The 20,708-nt window shown below is 51.1% G+C and overlaps 1 pseudogene; it reads left to right on the forward strand.

Annotated features, from left to right (window-relative positions):
• Positions 1–10,073: 10,073 nt before the first annotated feature.
• Positions 10,074–10,392, forward strand: LOC113243204 (60S ribosomal protein L36a-like; annotated as a pseudogene).
• Positions 10,393–20,708: the final 10,316 nt, after the last annotated feature.

A 20,708-nucleotide genomic window follows, 5' to 3' on the forward strand; every position in this document is an offset into this window, starting at 1 on the left:
CATTACGGGACAGAGGACCGCTTCTGAACTCAGGTTGGCTGCTGGAAAGCCAATACTCAAGACGCAAGCGTTGATGGGAAAGGAAAGCTGGCCTTACTGAGGAGGCTGGGGACTGGGGACAATGGTGGACTAACGTCTCAAAGTCCACCCTCTTCTCCCGGAGGCAGCGGACGGTTTAAAGGAGAAGGCGTGGGAAATGGTGAGGGGGCCATGTGCAGGAGAAGCTGGTGCTGGGCACCTGACCATTGTCCTTCCAGAGCCCCCCCAATAATCAGCCAGTCATCAAGGCTCCCAGGTGTCTCCCACTAAAGGCTGGGCCAACAGCCCGACAACCTGCACCCAGACTCTTCCCTGCATCGGGAACCCATCACGGAGGACACCATGACTGTTCCCCAGGGCGTCCCCTTCTGGAAAGCCTGGTCCTTTGTGCCTCAAGGCCAGGGGTCTGTGGGATGTCAGGAAGCGGGTGAATTCGTTCCACTACAAACTGTAGGGTTTAGGTCAGCAAGCAGGAAGCTTGAAGCAAGTTCACCCTTAAGATGGGTGGGAGGGCTCGGACGGTCCCACCCCCAACCCAGGTGAGACGCTTCTTCTCAATCTGGGCCAATCTCATCCACAAAACGGTACATTTAATGTCTTTTAAAAATGAGAGAGGGAGCCTGCTTCTCCCTCTCCCTCTGTCTCCCCCCGCCCCGCAGCTCCTCACTCTCTTCTCCTGCTCGCTCTCCTTCTCTCTCTAATAAATAAATAAAATCTTTCAGAAAAAAAAATGAGGGAGAAGGTGGCCTCTGGTCACATCTTATGCACCAGGGAAATGGCTAGTTGTTCCTTGTGGACAGCAGAGCCATTGACGTGGTGACCCGTGTGTTCCCACCTGCCCAAGGAGGAGAAAAAAAGTGTCCAATTAAGGCAGAATCTTGCAGAAAGGGAGGAGCACATTATATGTTAAGTAACTTGAATGAAAAGAAAACGGAAAGGAAGGGGCGCGAATGTCCACTTAGGGCAGATGCCGCCGTGAGACACGCAGGCCAACTTCCAACAACAAGATCCCTTTGCTTTCTTTGCCTACCCTTCATCTCGCGCTGAGGAAAATAAAAGCCCTCCCCGGGACGGAGCCCATAAGCTGTGTTCTCCCCGACTCGAGTCCCGAGCAGACCCTCCTCCAGGGAGGAGCTCAGCGTGCCAGCTAGCTGTGGGTCTCAGCAGCCTGAGGGGCACCCAGCTCCTGAGTCCAGCCCCCAGAGCAGCCCCCGTTCATTCGTTCACTGGGAGGAAGGGGCCGCCGTCCACCTGCACCCCCGTCGGCCTCCATCCCATAGGAAAACCAGCAGGGACCCCAAATCAGCATCGGGGCCAGCGTGTCTGAGCACCCCTCTGTCCAGGACTCGGGGGCCACTTAGAGAAGGGACGAGAAGGCGAGAGTGGCGTTGGGGGGCTGGGGAGAGGCTGCTGGACCGACCAGGCAGGAGAGGCTGGAGGTTGGGTGGGGAAGTGGGGGGCTGGGGCTCCCAGGACTGGGAGGGGATGGGATGACCCCAGGGCACTGGCTGGAGGCTGGAGAGGCCCTTTCCTGGGATGGGGTCCCCTTCCTGGGATGGGGACCCCGCACCATGGGCAACGTGCGGTTCCCCTGGGCGAGAGCGCCCAAGGGTGGGACCAAGGCGGTCTTCCACTGAGGTCCCAGCCCCCAGCCCCGCCCCCCCCCCACAGGGTGGAAAGGATTACTCACTCACTGTGACTCCTCCAGGGGCGGGGCTGAGGGTGGGTGAGAGAGGGAGAGTCCCGGGACCCTCAGGCTGGGTCTGGGTGGGCACAGCTTGCCTGTGGGATTTAAGCCCCAGGTCCTGTGGGCAGAGCCTCACACGCAGGCAGCCGAGGAGCAGCGAGGATGCAGGGGCCAGACCCTCCCGCAGGTGGGTCTGGGCCTGCCTGAGGGGCCGGGGTCTGGGGGCCGGGGGTGCGCTGTGGGGCCAGCCCCTGTGGCTGAGGCTGGGGAGGCCTTCTGGGCATCCAAGGAGGCCCCCTGTCGGTGGGGGGTAGGGGAGGGGTCCCACACTGTGCTGTGGGGACTTCTGTGGAGTTGGGCCATGCCCTTAAATTCTTGGGGTGTGCTGAGCAGAGGGCCTGGTACACGGTCGCCCCCTGCAAGTGTGAGGGGGACTTTGGCCCTTGATGTGAGGGGCTGGGGGCCCGGTGAGGCGGGAGCCCCTCTGAGCCAGCAGCCTTCCGTGGCTGTGGGCCCTGGCATCACAAGACAGGAGCTGTTCTCAGGCCCATTTCAAGGATGTGGACACTGAGGCCCAGACATGCACAGGGACTTGGGCTGGAAGGGGGAGAGCCAGGACCTGACTCCAGGGCATCTGGTCCACAGGCTGCCTCGAATGCACAGCTGTGCCTCCTACCCCAGGCCCAAGCCTCCCATCTGCTCACCGCGGCCTGGCCCCGGCAGGGGGAGGGGCGCTGACGGGCTGGGGGCTGTCTCTGTGGCTTGTCTGACCCTGTTTCTCCTTCGGCCAGGTCCCCCAGCACCCCAAGGTTCTGGAGGACCCGGAAGGGTTGGAGGGATCGGAAGGATCGCAGTGTGTCCCAAAGGGAACAGCTGCAGGAGCTGGAGAAGCATTTCGAGACGAACCGATTCCCGAGCTACGAGGAGTATCTCGCCCTGGCGGCGAGGCTTGACCTGGACGAACAGCAAATTCAGGTACGACCCCCGCGCCCCCGTGTCCCCAGTCTTCACGAGACCCACTGGGAAGGTGGCACTTCCTGGGGGCTGGGCCCTCCCCACTACCGCTGAGAAGACTGAGGCCAGAGGGTCCCACACAGCTAGCAAGGGGCCCCCTGTGTAGCCCCAGGGCTGGACACCAAGTTCATCTCATCCTCTGTGCTGTCCAAACCAGCCAGTGTGACCCCTCCCAGACTGAAGCCCTAGTGGGTCTCCAGGCACCAGCACTCAGGGCCTGTGGGAAGGTGGGAGACCCTCTGGGCCAGGCTCCTTCCTGGCCCCTGGGCTCCGGGGTGTCCACGCCCTGCCCCTCCTGCCCTCTGCTGCACCCCAGGGGCCTCGAATTGGGCCTGGGGCCATAGAGAGCAGTATGAGGCCCGAATTTTTCTCCCTAGAGCCCCAGCCCTGGGACAGAGGCAAGCCCTTTCACACCTCCTTGTCCCCTCTGTCCCTCTTTCCAGGTGTGGTTCAAAAACCACAAAGCCCGGGCGCCTGGGTGGCACAGCGGTTAGGCGTCTGCCTTCGGCTCAGGGAGTGATCCCGGTGTTATGGGATCGAGCCCCACATCAGGCTCCTCCACTATGAGCCTGCTTCTTCCTCTCCTACTCCCCCTGCTTGTGTTCCCTCTCTTGCTGGCTGTCTCTATCTCTGTCAAATAAATAAATAAATAAAATCTTAAAACAAACAAACCACAAAGCCAAGCATGCCAGGCTGCAGGGACTGCCCAAAGGGCGAAGTCGGGGAGCCCCCACTGCACTGAGGGGCTATGGAGCCCCCGCACCTGTTCCTGTCCTGTCCCTCTCCCTGTCCCCACCCAGGCCGCCTCTGTTCCTGCTCTTGTCCCCAGCCGGGCCCCGGTCCCTGCTAGCCCCCTGTTCCCAGGGATCCCAGGCCTCTCCAGTGTAGCTCGGCACAGCCCCGCACGGATCTCCAGGGCAGCAGAGCCCAGCAGGACCCAGAGCAGGGCTTCCCGGAGCATGTCCCCGCTGCACACACCCCTGTCCCAGCTCCGGACCCAGCCAGGCCTCAGGGCTCCTCTGTCTTGGACTTCTCTCCAGACCCCGTGCTGGCCCCCAATTTCACGAGGCCCCTCTCGCCCCAAGACCCCTTGGAGGAACCCTCTTTCCCCTTTGATGTCAGGATCCCAAGAGGGGAGTGACCCTGCCGATGGCAGTGACTCGGGGGTGCTGTTACTGAGTTTATAGGGGAATCTGTCCCCACAGAGTCCTGCGGTTCCCCTGGGGTCAGACGGACTAAGGTGTCCTCCGTCTTCGTGCACGGCCTCCATGTGTGTGGGGACAGCGGTGGCGGGTCGGGCTGCACCCCGATTACTCCTCTGCAGTGGGAACACACCCCGTTCATCCCACCTACTGAGGTGTCACCTTGTGCTCACTGAGGTCAAGGTCACCACGTGTCATGCTGCTGTGAGCGTCCCTGCTGGTACTCAGGGCGCCTGTGGGCATTTCTGTGGGGTCCCAGGTGTCCCCCGGAACCTCTGCTCCCCGCCTCTGCTTGCTTCGTGGTTGCTTCGAGAGCTTTCTACCAGCCTCAAGCAACCTCACTGGGAATTTAATCAAAATTGCATTCAATCCGTAAATGATTTGGGGATGAGTGGACATCTTTACCCTACGGAGCCCCCCAATCCAAGGATATTACTTATTCGTTCTTTTGGTTGTTTACAAAGGCTCTCCACCAAACATTCTTATTTTATACCACAGGGGCCTTATGGACATACTTCTGGACGTTTAGTTGTCGGATTTGATCCTGAATTTTAGGTGATAATTGAACATTTTATTTTTCCAATCTGTTTGTGCCATATAGAGAATTCAGCTGATATATTTCATTTGTATCCAAGAACCTGGTTCAATGCTTTTAATTCTAATGACTTAACCTGGACCTTGGCTGGGGATTGATACTTTGAAAATTAATCAAGTTCATGGACCTCTTATAAACACTCAGCTGGAGTCAGGCCCTTCTTTGACATTCTCGACCACTCTTCCCAGCACTCCAGGAGAACTCCTCACCCCTTCTCTCGGCCCCTTTGTGTCCCCCCCTTCCCAACTTCTGCTGTCTCCCCCCCCGCCCCCATGGCCATCCTGGCCCCTGGGTCTCCCCACAGCTGTTTCTCTGACCCTGTCCCAGTCCCATTTAGCAAATGCTCCAATCCTCTTAGACCAGGCCGGCCTCAGCAGAGCAGAGAGAGAATTAGATCAGATTTGGGGGAGGGACAGTCATGTGACCGGCTCTGGTGTGTGTGTGTGTGTGTGTGTGTGTGTGTGTGTGTGTGGTGTGGGGATGTGGAGACACTGCCAGGATGTACTGAAAGCCCCTCCTTATCTGACAGACCCTGCTAAGAACGTACCCACAAACCACCGAAACCTCACCCCAGTCGCCCCTGGGAGAAATCTAATTTTGCATCTATCCCAGGAGACAGAGCTGCGATTGGGAGAATCCCTGAGGGCTTTCTAGGTGTAGACGGGTAGGGGTTAGATGAGATTCAGACTCACACCCTGGGGCGGGGGAGGGACCCTGGGAACCCCCCAGGCACCAAACGGCCATCGCGAAATGGCGAATGGATGGATTTTGTATCGGGGGAGACAATTTGCTTTTGCCTTGACTGGCTGCGCAGAAAGCGAGTGGTTTAAGTAGTACAGATCCTGTGCTTCTCACCTTTCCAATTACATTTCACCTTTTACCTAAGCAGCCCCAGCCCCCCTGCCCCTCTGAATCCAAGGACCTTCGATATCCCCCAGGAAACTTTTCCTGGGCTGTGTGCGGACCATGCCAAGGGAAGCATCTGGACCTTCCGCTCAGCTCAGGAAGGAGCGGGGTGGGGGGCGGGGTAACTAATCAAAGGCAGGTCTTGGGACTTCCCTGTATCTATCCTTCAACGTAGCACCAGAGCAAGAATTTCTGTTTTCCAAATCGTCGCAAAAAAAATCTCAGCACTGTTGATCATTCAATCACATGGCCAGCCAACACTGTTGGTCTGGTGGGACCCATGGTGATCCCTATGATTCAGAGTGCTCCCCCTTTGGTGGTTTTCACGGTGATCCTTGTGGGTCCCTTGGCACCCATGGCATCTGTGGTAGAGGTAAGAATCTCCTGTGATTTACTCTGGAGGAGATGAAGCTTTCAGACTCAGCGACAGGGCGTGGAGGACAAGAACTCCGGATATATGAAAAGAGTCCGTTGTTTGTACCTTCCACAAATGAGCTGAGTTCAAGAAGCTCGATTCTGGGGGCGCCTGGGTGGCCCAGCGGTTAAGCGTCTGCCTTCGGCTCAGGGCGTGATCCCGGTGTTATGGGATCGAGCCCCACATCAGGCTCTTCCGCTGGGAGCCTGCTTCTTCCTCTCCCACTCCCCCTGCTTGTGTTCCCTCTCTCGCTGGCTGTCTCTCTCTCTGTCAAATAAATAAAATCTTTAAAAAAAAATTAACTCATGAAAAAAAAAAAGAAAAAAAAAAGAAGCTCGATTCTGTTCTGGGCGCTCTGGGTTGGAGATGGAGGTGGTGCGGGTAGAAGTGTGTCTACCTGGTGGGGAGTGGAGAGAGGGGAGAAGGGAGTCAAGCTGAAACCCCGGTGAGACTGGAAGCAAGGAGCCATTAGCCAGAAGGGACAGATGGGGTCTCTGAATCAGCAGGCACAGAGGAAACCCATTTGGAGATATCCAGGGAAGGGCGTGGGAGAGATTCAGCCCCAGGGACACAAGATGTCCCATTGTCCTGGAGGAACAAAATGTGGAAAGGATGCAAAGGATACAGCCATTGTCTAGGCGGCTGGAGGAATGATCAGTTTCTAGTCTCGGTTTCTAGGGAGCACCCTTTCTTAGAGAAGATAGAAGAGGTAACCCATTTCCTGGGAGTGACAAACTGAGTCTCTGAGTGGTGCAGAGGATGGAGCACTGTTTGAGTGGGAGCACTGTTTGAGTCATCGCCTGACACCCAGGTGTGCCTGGCCAGAGGGAACGTGGGGTGTTCGATACCTTGTCCGTATTAACCGAGCCCTCCATCCAACCCGCCCGGGAGCCTAGCTCCCTCCAGGTCTGCCAGAGCCTCGTAGGTCCCTGCAAGGTGCTCATCTCAGGGAGGCATCTCAGGTTAGACACCCCGTTTCCGTCCAGATCCCTGGTTCAGCTCCAGTACATCGGGGTGGGGCCTGAGACTCTGCCTTTCTCGGTTCCCAAGTGAGGGTAATCCTCATGCTGCTGGGTCGGGTACGACGCTTGAAGAACCACTGCTCTAAATCATGGGTCTCAAACTTTGCCGCCCATTAGGGCTGCCTGGGGCTTTTAACATTCCCACAGCCCCTGCCAATTAAGCCGTGTCTCTGGGGGTAGGACCCGGGCACTGGGAGTCTGATGTGAAAAGCTTGAGATCTGTTCTATCAAATCTCTGCTTCCAGGGGCGCCTGGGGGGCTCAGTCGGTTAGGCGTCTGCCTTCCGCTCAGGTCATGATCCCAGGGTCTTGGGATCGAGCCCCATATCCAGCTCCTTGCTCAGCAGGGAGTCTGCTTCTCCCTCTTCTTCTACCCCTCTCCTCCGCTCACGCTCCCTCTCTCTCCTCTCAAATTAAAAAAAAAAAACAAAATCCAGGGGCGTCTGGGTAGTGCAGTCGTTAAAAGCGTCTGCCTTCGGCTCAGGGCGTGATCCCGGCGTTCTGGGATCGAGTCCCACATCGGGCTCCTCTGCTGGGAGCCTGCTTCTTCCTCTCTCACTCGCCTGCTGTGTTCCCTCTCTCACTGGCTGTCTCTCTGTCACATAAATAAATAAAATCTTTAAAAAAAAAATCCAAATCTCTGCTGAGGAGTTGATGGATTCAGGCAGTTGAATATCGCTGTCATTATTAAGACCATACCAGACTTTACTTCACTAAAAGAAAATTCAGAATGGCTCTGGTGGTCCCTTTTGCTAAAAGCCATCTAAAAAGATCCAGTGCCACAAAAAGAAAGGTTTTTAAGGATGTTGTTTTTATAGTAAGCGAACACAGTACCCACCAGTGATTTTGCTGGTAAAAAACAAAACAAAACAAACAAACAAAAAACCACCATTTTTTTTACTTTTTATCTGAGATTCCTCGAAATAAGTGCCTAACAGGAAATACCTCTAAGCTAGTGTAGCTTTAATATTGTTGTTACAATCAACAACGTGCCTAGAGACACAGATCAAAGGTGGGGTTCATTCAGGGCCGCCCTAGGGGAACAGAGAGAAACGGGGTGCGCACATACCTGTTGTGACGCCCTAAGGCCACCAGGGGGCATCCACACGCCGCTGCTTCTGAGCCTGGACCTCGGGCCCGATGGGAGAGACGCTGAGGGTTCGATGGGAGAAAAGCAGGAAAAAGACAGAGGTAACGTAATATTTGTTTCCATTCCTATGATGCAAAGCTAAAGCCAACCAGCTAGGGAATATTAATTTGGCAAGGATTTGGAACCATGACTGGTGGGAATTTAAATCGGAACAATCTCTTTGGAAAGCAGTGGCCCGAAGTTACTAAATCATAACGCACACGCGTCTTAGCACCAGGCAGTTCCAGTCCTCCGTGGATGCCCAACAGAAACGTGCACGAGACACCTGCGGAAAGATACAGTCAAAGCGCGGGAAAGCTAGCAACTTCCCAAATGCGCATCAGGAATAAAAAGGATAAAGGGGGGTAATCAGAAGGGGGAATGAAACATGAGAGACTATGGACTCTGAGAAATAAACTGAGGGCTTCAGAGGGGAGGGGGGTGGGGGAATGGGATAGACCGGTGATGGGTAGTAAGGAGGGCACGTATTGCATGGTGCACTGGGTGTTATATGCAACTAATGAATCATCGAACTTGACATCAAAAACCAGGGATGTACTGTATGGTGACCAACATAATATAATAAAAAAAACATTAAAAAAAATTAAACTCCTAGCTAAAACATGAGGGGAAAGAGTCTGGGCAAATTCAGCAGTTTGGGGAAAGATTGTGGCACATGAAATGAATCTTCTTATAAATGGAAATGCCTATATAAAAAAAGTGCTAAGAAGGCACCTGGGTGATGCAGCCATTTAAACACTTGCCTTTGGCTTAGGTCATGATCTCAGGGTCCTGGGATCAAGCCCGGTGTTGGACTCCCTGCTCGGCGGGGTGTCTGTTTCTCCCTCTCCCTTTGCCTTTCCCCTCCCTGTTCATTCACACTCTCTCTCAAATAAATAAAATATTTTTTTTTAAAAAGGAATAAAACGGATAAAATAAGTTTGGGTGCATTCGCCCAGTGAAATACTGTTACACGAGCTCGAATCTCAGGAGTTCCTTCCTTCCTTTCTTTTTTGGGAAGAGAGAGAACAAGCAGTGGGGAGAGGCAGAGGGAGAGAGGAGAAGTAGACTCCTTGCTCAGCAGGGAGCCGGAGGCGGGGCTCGATCCCAACACCCTGGGATCATGACCTGAGCCGAAGGCAGTCACCCAACTGACTGAGCCACCCAGGCGCCCCTAATTTTGCATTTCTGCTAGTGCTATGGCTTGAAGTTTGTGCCCCTTTCAAATTCTTATCTAGAAAACCTAATGCCCACAGTGATGGTATTAGGAGGTGGGGGGGGGCTTTGGGAGGTGATTAGGTCAGGAGGGTGGATGGATTAATTATGAGTGGACTCTTAGAGGCTCCAGAGAGCTAGCTCCCCTTCTGCCCTCTTCAGAGACAAGCAGAGGGCTGCCCACCCCCTACCCCACCCCTGTCACCCCCCAACCACGCCCACAAGAGGGCCCTCACCGGATCACGCTGGCCAACCTGATCTCAGACCTCCAGCCTCCTGCACTGTGAGAAAGAAACTTCCATTGTTCTGTTGTTTATATGCCACCCTGTCTTGGGAGTTTTGTCATAGCACTCGCCCGGTGTCTCAGTGTGGTTCTATTTTTAATTTTATTTTATTATTTTAAAAATATTTTATTTATTTGAGAGAGCCTGAGAGAGAGAGATCGATCACGAGCAGGGGGGCAGTGGGAAGGGTAGAGGGAGAAACAGACTCCCCGCTGAGCAAGGAGCTCGATCTGGGGCTGGATCCCAGGACCCGGGGATCACGACCTGAGCGGAAGGCAGACGCTTCACCCGCTGAGCCACCCAGGCACCCCGGATATGATCTGTTTCTTAGAATGGTTGTCAGTTACATGGAGTGTTTAGCTTGTGAAAATTCACTCGCTCTACACATATCACCTATGTATTTTATAAAATATATATATTAATGGATAAACGAAGCGTGGTATAGCCAGAGAACGGAATATTACTCGGCCATAAAAAAGAAATGAAATATTGATATGTGTGCTACAAAGTGGATGAAACTCAAAAACATCATTCTAGCTTTCCGTGCCGATAGCCCTCTCGCAAACATGGTGAACATTCCTAAACCTGCCAGACTTTTCTGCAAGAAGTGGGGCAAGCACCAACCCCACAAAGTGACACAGTGCAAGAAAGGCGAGGATTCTTTTTATCCCCCTGGGAAAGTGGCGTTACAACAGGAAGCAGAGTGGCTATGGTGGGCAGACTAAGCCGATTTTCCAGAAAAAGGCTAAAACTACGAAGATTGTGCTGAGGCTTGAATGGATTGAGCCCAGTTGCAGATCTAAGAGAATGCTGGCTACTAAGAGATGTAGGCATTTTGAACGGGGAGGAGGTAAGAAGAGAAAGAGCCAAGTGATCCAGTTCTAAGCTTGAGTCTCTGAGAACTTACTTAACTTACCAAAGATTATACACTTAGCAATTCACCAGGATCTTGATTTGAAGGCAAGCTCTTCCCCACAAATGTCCTACTGGTTCCCCACCCGACCACGGTCAGCATTGCATTGATTACCATTGAGCACTGGCTGTGCCTTTTTTTCAACAAAAGAAGTCATCCACAGGGAAGAGACGTCAAATCTTTATTGTCACAATAATCAGGGAAATAATATATTCTGAGAGGCGGCTGATGAGTCCTAGAACTTCTGTCTCTTGAAGGACGCCAAGACTTATTTAAAGACTGTGGAAGGAAAACAGAGGTATCACAGTCCGTCACCCTCCAAGACAGGATGACCAGTTGTCTCTCTGATGGGAGATCTGGTCTACCCATCAGAACTACCCTGAATAAGCGGAACAGGAGAAAGACAGATGTATTGCAGATCGGTAGCCATAGGAAGGTTAAGCCTTTGTCTCTCACTCTCGAATTCACTATGCCACTATTGATCATTTTAATTCCTTGATTATTTAACACACGTCAGTCTGTTATTTGAACAAATTTATTAAATTGATAATTTTTGGCGTTAAGAAAGTTAAAAATGGGCAGTCTAGTAATGTTGACGGAGGATAATCTGGAATAACCTAAAATGTAACACACACACTTGAGAAGTGCCTACCCTCTGACCCAGTGATTCCACTCAGCTATTCTAATAATAATATTTTTTAAATTTTTTTTTTATTATTTATGTGACAGAGAGACAGCCAGCGAGAGAGGGAACACAGCAGGTGAGTGAGAGAGGAAGAAGCAGGCTCCCAGCAGGAGAGCCCGATGTGGGACTCGATCCCGGAACGCCGGGATCACGCCCTGAGCCGAAGGCAGACTTTTTAACGACTGCGCTACCCAGGCGCCCCCTAATAATAATAGTTTTTAAAAAGCCAACCCTCACACACTCACTTAAAAATCAATGTAGAGGGTACCCATTAAAGACAAGCAAGTTATACTTTCAGAGAATAGTATAGCTGGATTTTGAAATTGGGTGAAAGCATGAAGAAAAGTGAGGTAGATTTATGCATTCACGTGGAAAAACCGCCATAACGTGTATATTTAAATGAAGATCGAGTCACGGGACAAAAGGGATAGTATAATCCATTCACGTTTTAAGAAACCTTAAGATCGTTCATTTCGTGTCCATGCAGAGAATAAACCAGTAAGAACACATCCTTAGCTGCTGGCTGGATTTCCCGCCATGGAAGAGAGTAGGAAGCAAAGAGGCGACGTGAGCAGGACAGGGAGGGGTAACGTTTTACTCCCCATATTCACGTGCTGCCTCCGTGTTGAAGTGAGCATCTGTTCACGTATCACTTGTGTAAATCGAAACCAGTATTTAAAAAACAAAAGTCGGGCATGCGTACCTTTGCACGTATTAGATGCTATGTAAAGATTTACTAAGAATGCGGAAGTTGCCGCCAATCCACGTGACCACGGTGAACGTTTCTTCATCCTTCCCTGCCATTTTTCCGTACTTATCATCTGCACATTTGCTAGTGTTTCAACATTTCTGTGTTTCTTAAAGTTGCCTGCTGTCCCACGTGCCATTAGGTCTTGGACAGCTTTCGTGTCCCTAAATCTATCTTTGGGACTCCAGTTCACTGCCTGTCCTCGTTCAGTTACACCTGCAGATGCCGTAAGCGCTATGGGCCAGTGTGGTGACCGTGTCCTCACATACACGTGGCTGCCCAGTGCTTTCTTTAGGACATAGCCGTAGAGTGGAAACCGCTGGGTCGAAGGGCATGGCTCCTCATGGACAAGGAGAGTCGAAGGTCACCCCCACTTGCCTTCCCTGCAGTGGGACCAAGGCTCTGTGTTCTCCTTTGATCTGTTAGTCTCGGGGAAGGCTGGTGAAATCCAACCTGCCACCTGTTTTTATGACCCAGGAGCTCCTGGTCTTCTCATTTTTACGTGGCTAACTGAAAATGAAAGTCAAAAGGTTGGGGCGCCTGGGTGGCACAGCGGTTAAGCGTCTGCCTTCGGCTCAGGGCATGATCCTGGCCTTGTGGGATCGAGCCCCACATCAGGCTCCTCTGCTATGAGCCTGCTTCTTCCTCTCCCACTCCCCCTGCTTGTGTTCCCTCTCTCGCTGGCTGTCTCTATCTCTGTCAAATAAATAAACAAAATCTTTAAAAAAAAAAAAAAAGAAAGTCAAAAGGTGACTGATACTCGGTGACACCTGAAAATTATATGAGATTCAAACGCCAGGGTCTATAAATAAAGTTTTATTTATAAATAAACACAGCCACGTTCATTTGCTTTTTATTGCCTGTGGCTACTTTTGTGCTGTGGGCGGAGTTGAGTATGTGAGAGACCATAAGACCTGTGAGGCTTAACATACTTACGAATGGGCCCTTGACAGGGAACGTTTGCTGAACCCCAATCTAATCCATCACCGGGTAACGTAGACCCCAAGCTTCTCTTTGCATTAAACTAGAAGTTTCCCCACTTTAAAAGACCCCCCAACACACACAGACAGACAGACAGACACACACACACACACACACACACCTACCCTTCTTCCCCAGCCAACTTACTCATGAGGAGAGCATTGCTTCCATTTTCTGTCTTGGTTGTAATTTTTTGTCAACGAGCACCAACTCCGATTCAAAACATAGCCCTCCCTGGTGCATTTGTGAAAAACGTTTTCTCTGTAGAGGAAGGGGAAGGTACACCTGGGGGGATCTGCAGGGAAAGGAAGGGGCAGAAGGGGAAAGACGAACATGGCAAATTTTAAGATCAACCATCACTACGCTCACCACACACGCTTTGCCTACCACACCCAACTGTTTTCAAAGTGGTCAACGCATGGAGAACACTCAGGGTTCGGACTCAGCTTTATCCAACACCAAAGTCATGGCATGTCAGCTGCTATCAGTCGCTTCTTGGACCCTTGGCATCCGAGACAGCCCATCACCGCGATGCTCACCTTGACCCGTGCAGTACCGCCACCTGCCTTGGAACTGCTTGTCAAGTGAGCACCAGTCATAATCGCTGTGGAGAGAGATGCAGTTGTAGTAGAGGGTGTCGCCGTATGTGAATGGAAAGACGCACGTGCTGTTAACAAAATCTGGAAAAGAGGTGTGGGGTAAGCTTGCAGAGGGAATTGACTTTCTAACGTCCGTCCCAATTATCCGCACCATGCTTGCCCACCCACGGCTCTGCGTCCACCTGTGGTAGGTCTCGCTAACGGCCTTCCCTGAATGTGGCACGAAATATATGCGGCCAGAGGGCCCACGTCTCCTCTCATGGGCTGAAATTCTGGAGTCTTTCTCGTAGTCTCCTTTCTCCCTCAGAGTAAATCTGCTCGCTTGCCGGAATGGGCTCCTGAGTGTGTCTCAAAGCTGTCTACGTGTCCTGCACTTGGATTACCACCTAGCATCGCCCCTTGCCTTGACTATGACAGTAACCTATTTCTGGATGCCTCCAACGTATTTGTCCCATCCATTCTCCACAGTGCAGGGAGAATGTTCATTCTCAACGACCAGCCTGCCCCTGCCCCCAACCTATCAACACCCCACTGCTCTTAGGATCAGAAGTAGCACTGAGATGACTTATGATATTCTGCTTGATCTTGGACTTCAGGCCTCACCATGGATCGCCCTGCCTGTGTTCTCTCGGCTCACGCCTGAGCGTGCCGCCATCTTGCTCGCCTTGGGATTTACGGACATGATTTTCTCTGCTTGGCAGGAACACCACATACTCTTTTGCCTGTTCACCCTCTTCTTAGGTTCAGCCTAGATGTGACTCTCCATGGAACTTTCTGGAACATACAGACTGTGTTAGATCCACTTGTATGGCACTTTCGTACAGGTTCCCATTTCTTACAATTATTTAATGCATAAGGACTTGTTCACGGTCTTTCTCATGTGTCAGAAATGACCCCATGTTTCTTGGTCAAAGCTAGACCCATGATACCAACTGATAGGACTGGCACATAATAGAGACTTAGGTAAGAAATACTGGTTGGCCCTTCATAAGCCTGAAGTAATTTTGACACAGGATTATTTTATTGTTATTATTTAGCAATTATTTATGATTTATTGATATATGTCATTTATATTTATGATTTAATAATATGTTATTTATTGGCAATTATATTAGCACTTTTATTATTTTATTATTTAACTATATTATTTGTCATTTTTATATTTATTATTTAATATTTTAAATTATTTAACAATTTGCATTACTTAGCATTAGTTATTGTTAGGTTTATAATTAATTAGTTCTTACGTGTTTATGTAATATAGCTTAATCTCTGCTGGACATATTACACACAGTCTACAAGCACTAACGCGTTTAATGATATCCCCACATCAGCCCAGGGAACTGGGTACTGTCATGAGTCTCCTGCTAAGGTCAGCTTGGGTCCTCAGCACACAATCCCCACACAGAGAGACCCAGGTGTCTGCCGACTGCTCTGAAAATAGCTTCCTCCTGACCCCAAAGCCCAGAGGACTGAAGGGCCACATTTTCTAGTATATACTCCAGGCTACATTGGTTCAACCCCCAAAACAAGTGATTGGTGATTGAAGTAGTTAAGAAACCAATCAACATCTGGGGACTCAAGTGTCCCTTTTACTGGCTTGACTACCCCCACGAAGTGTTCCCACATCTTCATTTCTCTCTCGAAACCCCCAAGTTCATGAGTTTCATGAGTGTGTAGGTTAAAAACTGAGTACCAGTCATCCACATGTGGACATGGTCCACCCCTTCCAAGAATTAAGACACTGAGGCAACGTTATCTATGGCGAGCACATAAGAGTTCCATGATTAACTTTCTAACTTAAAAAGCACGTGTGAAAGATCACATGCAGGGTTCCATTTATATGAAATGTCCAGAAAAGACCAATCTATAGAGGTGGAAAGGAGACTAGTAGTTGCTTGTGCCTGGGGATGCGAATGGGCGGTGATGGCAAATGGACACAAGGGATCTTCTTGGGGCGATGGACATTTTCCAGAACTGGATTGTGGTGACGTGTATACTCTTCTGTAAATTTACTAAAAATCATTGAATGGTACGCTTAAAATGGGTGAATTTTATCAATATGTGATTTGGCTCTCATGACCAGGGAGGGCCTTTAAGGCCTGAAGAATAGCAAAAGAAGGAGCAAAATGGCGGGAAGCACAGAAGCTTCAAGAACATGATATTGTTTCCTGGGTGTGGCTAACATTTCAGATGCTAACAAATAAAGAGGGGTCTCCTTACCTAGAACCGGAGGGCGTACATGGATAATCAATTCTGAAAGAGAAAACAAATGGGTAAAATTTAGACCACCTCCCAAAATACTCCGATCCTAGTCTAATGAGTATTGAAGATTTTATTTTTTATATTATTATTATTTATTGGAGAGAGAGTAAGGGAGTGGGGGAAGATTAGAGGGAGAAGCAGACGCCCTGCTGCACGGGGAGCCTAATTCGGGACTCGATCCTGGAACTCTAGGGTCATGACTCTCAGGTCGCTTAACCCACTGGGCCAGCAGGTGCCTGACTAATGACTATTTTTTAATTTTAATTTTAATTTTTTTAAAGATTTTATTTATTTATTCGACAGAGATAGAGACAGCCAGTGAGAGAGGGAACACAAGCAGGGGGAGTGGGAGAGGAAGAAGCAGGCTCATAACGGAGGAGCCTGATGTGGGGCTCGATCCTATAACGCCGGGATCACGCCCTGAGCCGAAGGCAGACGCCCAACCGCTGTGCCACCCAGGCGCCCCCTGACTAATGACTATTAAAATACCTTGAGGGACATGTAGCCAACTGTCCTCGTGTTGCAGAAAAACCTATGCTATCACATTCTGGATGACTTGTGGTCACTTCCCATGGGGGCGGGCTGTCTCATACCTACCCAAGAAAGCCCATTAACTTAACTCAGGTGTGATTCCCGACTATCCCCAAGGTCTTTCTCCGAGTAAGTTCGAGTAAATCGAGTGTCACTCAACTGCTACCCATTGGTTGAAATTCCACAAGTCCGAAGGTTGGAGGGAACGTTCTAGCTCTTGCCCACATGTCAGCGTTTCAGGAAAACAACCTGTTTGTTCGGTGTAGCCTCGGTGATGATTTTTTTCTGTTGTGTTTTGCTTCCTGGAAAATTTTGCTCTTATATCATCCCTGAGCCTGTTCTAGGGAGTAAGGTTAGACCACAAAAGCCAGGTTAGACCTCGTTAAAGACTAGAAGGGAAATACGAAGGCTCGTTACCCAATAACATTGGGTAACGTCTAAGGCGGTGTTGCTATGTTCCAGCTACTCTCCTCAGTTGACCTGCAAAACAGCCCTAGGAGAGGTTCTAATTTAGAGCTCTCTCTTTCTCCCCATTCCCCCAAAAGTTTACAGATGAGAAAACAGGATCAGAGGGAGTCACGTGACCACCAAGTGGTGGAAACCAGGTCCAAAGTCAAGAAGTATGACTTCGGACGCTGAGTTCTGAACATGACGTTGATACTAACTTGGAATTGTCACTGACTTACGCAAGTGATTTAATCCACAAGTCTCACTTTATCTCTGATACAACAATGCTAATTTGTGGGTCCGAATGAGATTCTATCTCAGAAGCTACCATGTGGTGTATCTGGCGTCCATGTTAGGGGCTCGCAGCCCTTCTCTTCAGAAAGAAGCTAACAACATGTCAGCGATTTTGAAGGCATGGTTAAATAAATAGTCATTGGGGTGGTTTTCTAGGCACCAGTCTTTGTGTTTAACGCCTTATGCCAATTATCTCATTGACACTGATGCTTGCACTGCCCGTGTGCGATTGGGATTATTATATATTATATTATCGGTATGACCTCCATTTTGTAGATACACAAATGGAGGTGTAGAGCAGGAAATCACTTTCAAAGCCACAAAACTAAATAGCTCAGGTACTCACGCTCCAGAAACCGAGCCTCTAAAATGATCCTGCCTCTGGGGGGCGCTGTTTCGGTCCCTCAAGCACTTCTAGGAGCTGCCGCAAAGCTGAGCCTCCCCTCTGCGTGCTGGTGGTGAGTTAGGATACTTTTCGCCTCAAACCACTCGTGCTGGCTGAATTTTCTGCTTTGTCTGTCACAGTGCTCTTGGCTTTGGCAACGCAACAGCTAAGGTCCACCCACGTCTCACCTCTGCTGTCCGTAATCCCCACAGCCTTCTCATTTTACAGGTGAAGGCGCAGAGAGAGACTTTCACCCAAACATTGTCCACAGTCAAAAACGGGTGCAGCCCGGGCTCACGTCCACCTTGGTCTTCTGGTTCCCGGGAACGGGCTATTTCTTTGAGACCCCGGTGCCCCCAGAAATGGTCCTTGGCCGTTCCCATCTGCCGATATGGCGGAACACGACCAAATCCTTACAGACCTTCTGTCACTGTGCTTTAGGTCACGTCACATCACACCTCCGGCCACACGTGGCTATTTTTACCGTTTGATAAATGGTTTTGACCCCTCCCACCTGGTCCTCCAGGTCCTCCTCCCGCTCATGATGCTGGAGACACACCACCACGGATACTGACTGAGAACCTACAGTGTGCCCACTGGGTTTCGAGAAAGGGAAAAACAAAGCCACCTGACATCCGAAAGCCTGGCCCCCGCTGCTCCCTGCGCCGCAGATTACCAACCACGCCTGTCCCTGGGCTGCTGCTTCTTGACGGACTGACTGTATCTGGTCTGCCTTCCCCGCAGAGAGGGTTTGGAGACACCCGGGCACAGAATCACCCCCGCACCCTGGCAGCATTCAACGGAGTCAGCTCCGGCTTCTCTGACCCAGCCCCCAAACCTCCCAACCAGAGCCCAAACCCTGGAGCGGGTTCCAGCGCGCTGGGCTCGGACAGCCGGGGGCACCCCGCGCATGCGCGGTCTCCCTGGCTCCGGAGAGCGGGAAACCAACGCGTACGCCTACTGCGTGCACGCAGGGCGGGACTGTTCCAGGGGTTTTGCCTACCGTTTCTGCTTTAATCCTTACCCCAGCGACGTGAGCTAAAGATCGCTTGCTCTCTACTGAATTTATTTGTTTTCTGGGGAGGCATTTTTTACGGTTCAAACTGCAACCAAGTTATAAAAGGGAAATCGTGAAAGAGAACTTTCCAAAATAGCACGTAGTAAGTGTTCTCTCTCTCTTCTGTTTTTGTTTTTTTAATTGTGGTAAGAACATTCTGCATTAGATCTACCTTCTTCTTCTTATTCTTCTTCTTTTTTTTTTTAGATTTTATTTATTTATTTGACAGAGACAGCCTGCGAGAGAGGGAACACAAGCAGGGGGAGTGGGAGAGGAAGAAGCAGGCTCCTAGCGGAGGAGCCTGATGCGGGGCTCGATCCCAGAACTCCAGGATCATGCCCTGAGCCGCAGGCAGACGCTTAACGACTGCGCCACCCAGGCACCCCTATATCTACCTTCTTAACACATGTTTAAGTCCACATTGTAGTCTTGCCGACTGCAGGCTGACCGTCCTCATCCTGCACCCACCGAACAGCAAACCCCCGGCTCCCTTCTCCCCCGCCTTGGCGTCCACCCCTCTGCACTGTGTTTCTGGGAGTCTGACGATTTCAGACACTTATTATAAGCGGAGCCCCCACACCCTCTATTTTGCACCAGCTGTTATGCTGTATGTCAAAGACCCCAGGGACAGTCGGTGGAATCTGCTTCCTGCCCTGCTCACCCGGGGTCTCCCGTTCCTGCCGCGACCCCCGCTCCCCTCCTTCATGCACCTGCTTTCAGCCCACTCATACAGACAGCCAGGGACAGCCAGCTCGCCAGACTTCTCATCACCTCCAGGTACCTGCAGACGGCCTGCCCCCGCAGCGGACGTTGCCTCTGATTTATCCTCGCTGCTTCTGCCCCTCCCACCAGAGCTGCTCTCGCGGCGCCCGGACTGACTCCACAGCAGGTTCTCCGTGCCCTCGATGCCGTGGGTGCGTGGAAGAATCAGGAACATCCACCTGAGAATGCCCTGTCACAGCATCCTGAGAGTGGGCTCCCTGCAGCAGCTCCAACCCCCTCACCCACACACGAGTCCCACGTGCAAATCCTTAGCCCCCACACCAGACCTGCTGGAACTCTGGGGGCAGGACCAGCCCGCTGGGTAGTAACGGGCCCTCCAGGTGCTGGAGGCTGGCCGAAGTTTGGGAACCCCTGCTCCTAGCCTGCTTGATCCTCCCACATCCATTTCATGCCATTTACTCCCTTAATTACTATTTTTTGAAGATTTTATTTATTTATTTATTTATTTATTTATTTATTTATTTATTTTAGAGAGAGAGAGTGCGCACACACGAGTGGGGAGGGGAGCAGAAGGAGAGAGAGAATCTCGCGCAGACACTGCACAGGGCGCAGAGTCCCATGCCGGGATCGATCCCATGACCCTGAAAGCCTGACCTGAGCCGAAACTGGGAGTCCTGACGCTCAACCGACTGAGCCACCCAGGCGCCCCACATAAAGGACAGATGTTAACCCCAGTTCCCACGTGTGGGCTTGGACCATGTTAGAACGCCTTTCCCAGCCACCATCTCTGGAGATATCTGGGGAGAGCGGACGAGGCCCACACACTTTTGTAAGAGAGATGAGGGACGGAAGAGTGAGTACTTGTAAAGCGGAGGGGGGTTGTGTCCCGTTGGACCCCCAGGGCAATCCGAGATGAGGAACAAGCATCACTGTGGCCATGGGGATGGGAAGGGACTAACCTCACCCTTCGGGGTCTGTCTAAGCTAAGGTCTTCCCAGAGTTACTTCACTTACCGCCCCACCTGTGGGGCGCTACTGGTTAGAAACACATCTGCCTTTTCCAATAGAGATGAGTAAACGGAACTGGAGAAACTTCAATGAAAGCACAGAGCCTGGAGAAGCTGCGTTTCTCCCGTCTGCCAAGTAGGCTTTTGCTCTTTGCATTTTGCTATTTTGCTAAAACAGATGGATCTTAACATAGCCTCTGGGCTCCCTGCAGATAGGGAGGTCAGCTGTTAGGCCCAAGTAAGCAACGGGGCCTGCATGAAGCTGGGAGGAGCCTCACACAGCTTCATGTCATGGGAATCGTGTCCCTGGCTTGACAGCTGGGGAAACTGAGGCAGAAGTGGCAGAGCAGAGGTTCACTCCAGGCAGCCAACTGTGTGACCGTGGAAAGTTCCTTTTGCTTTCTGAGCCTGCATGCCAGATATCTGAAATGTAGGGGCTAATAGATCCCATTGGAGAGCCCAGTGAATACTCTTCTTCCTTCCTTCCTTCCTTTTTCTCTTTTTCTTTCTTTCTTTCTTTCTTTCTTTCTTTCTTTCTTTCTTTCTTCTTCTTTCTTTTTTGAGATA

The sequence above is a fragment of the Ursus arctos genome, unplaced genomic scaffold (assembly GCF_023065955.2).
Source record: "Ursus arctos isolate Adak ecotype North America unplaced genomic scaffold, UrsArc2.0 scaffold_19, whole genome shotgun sequence".
NCBI lineage: Eukaryota > Metazoa > Chordata > Mammalia > Carnivora > Ursidae > Ursus > Ursus arctos.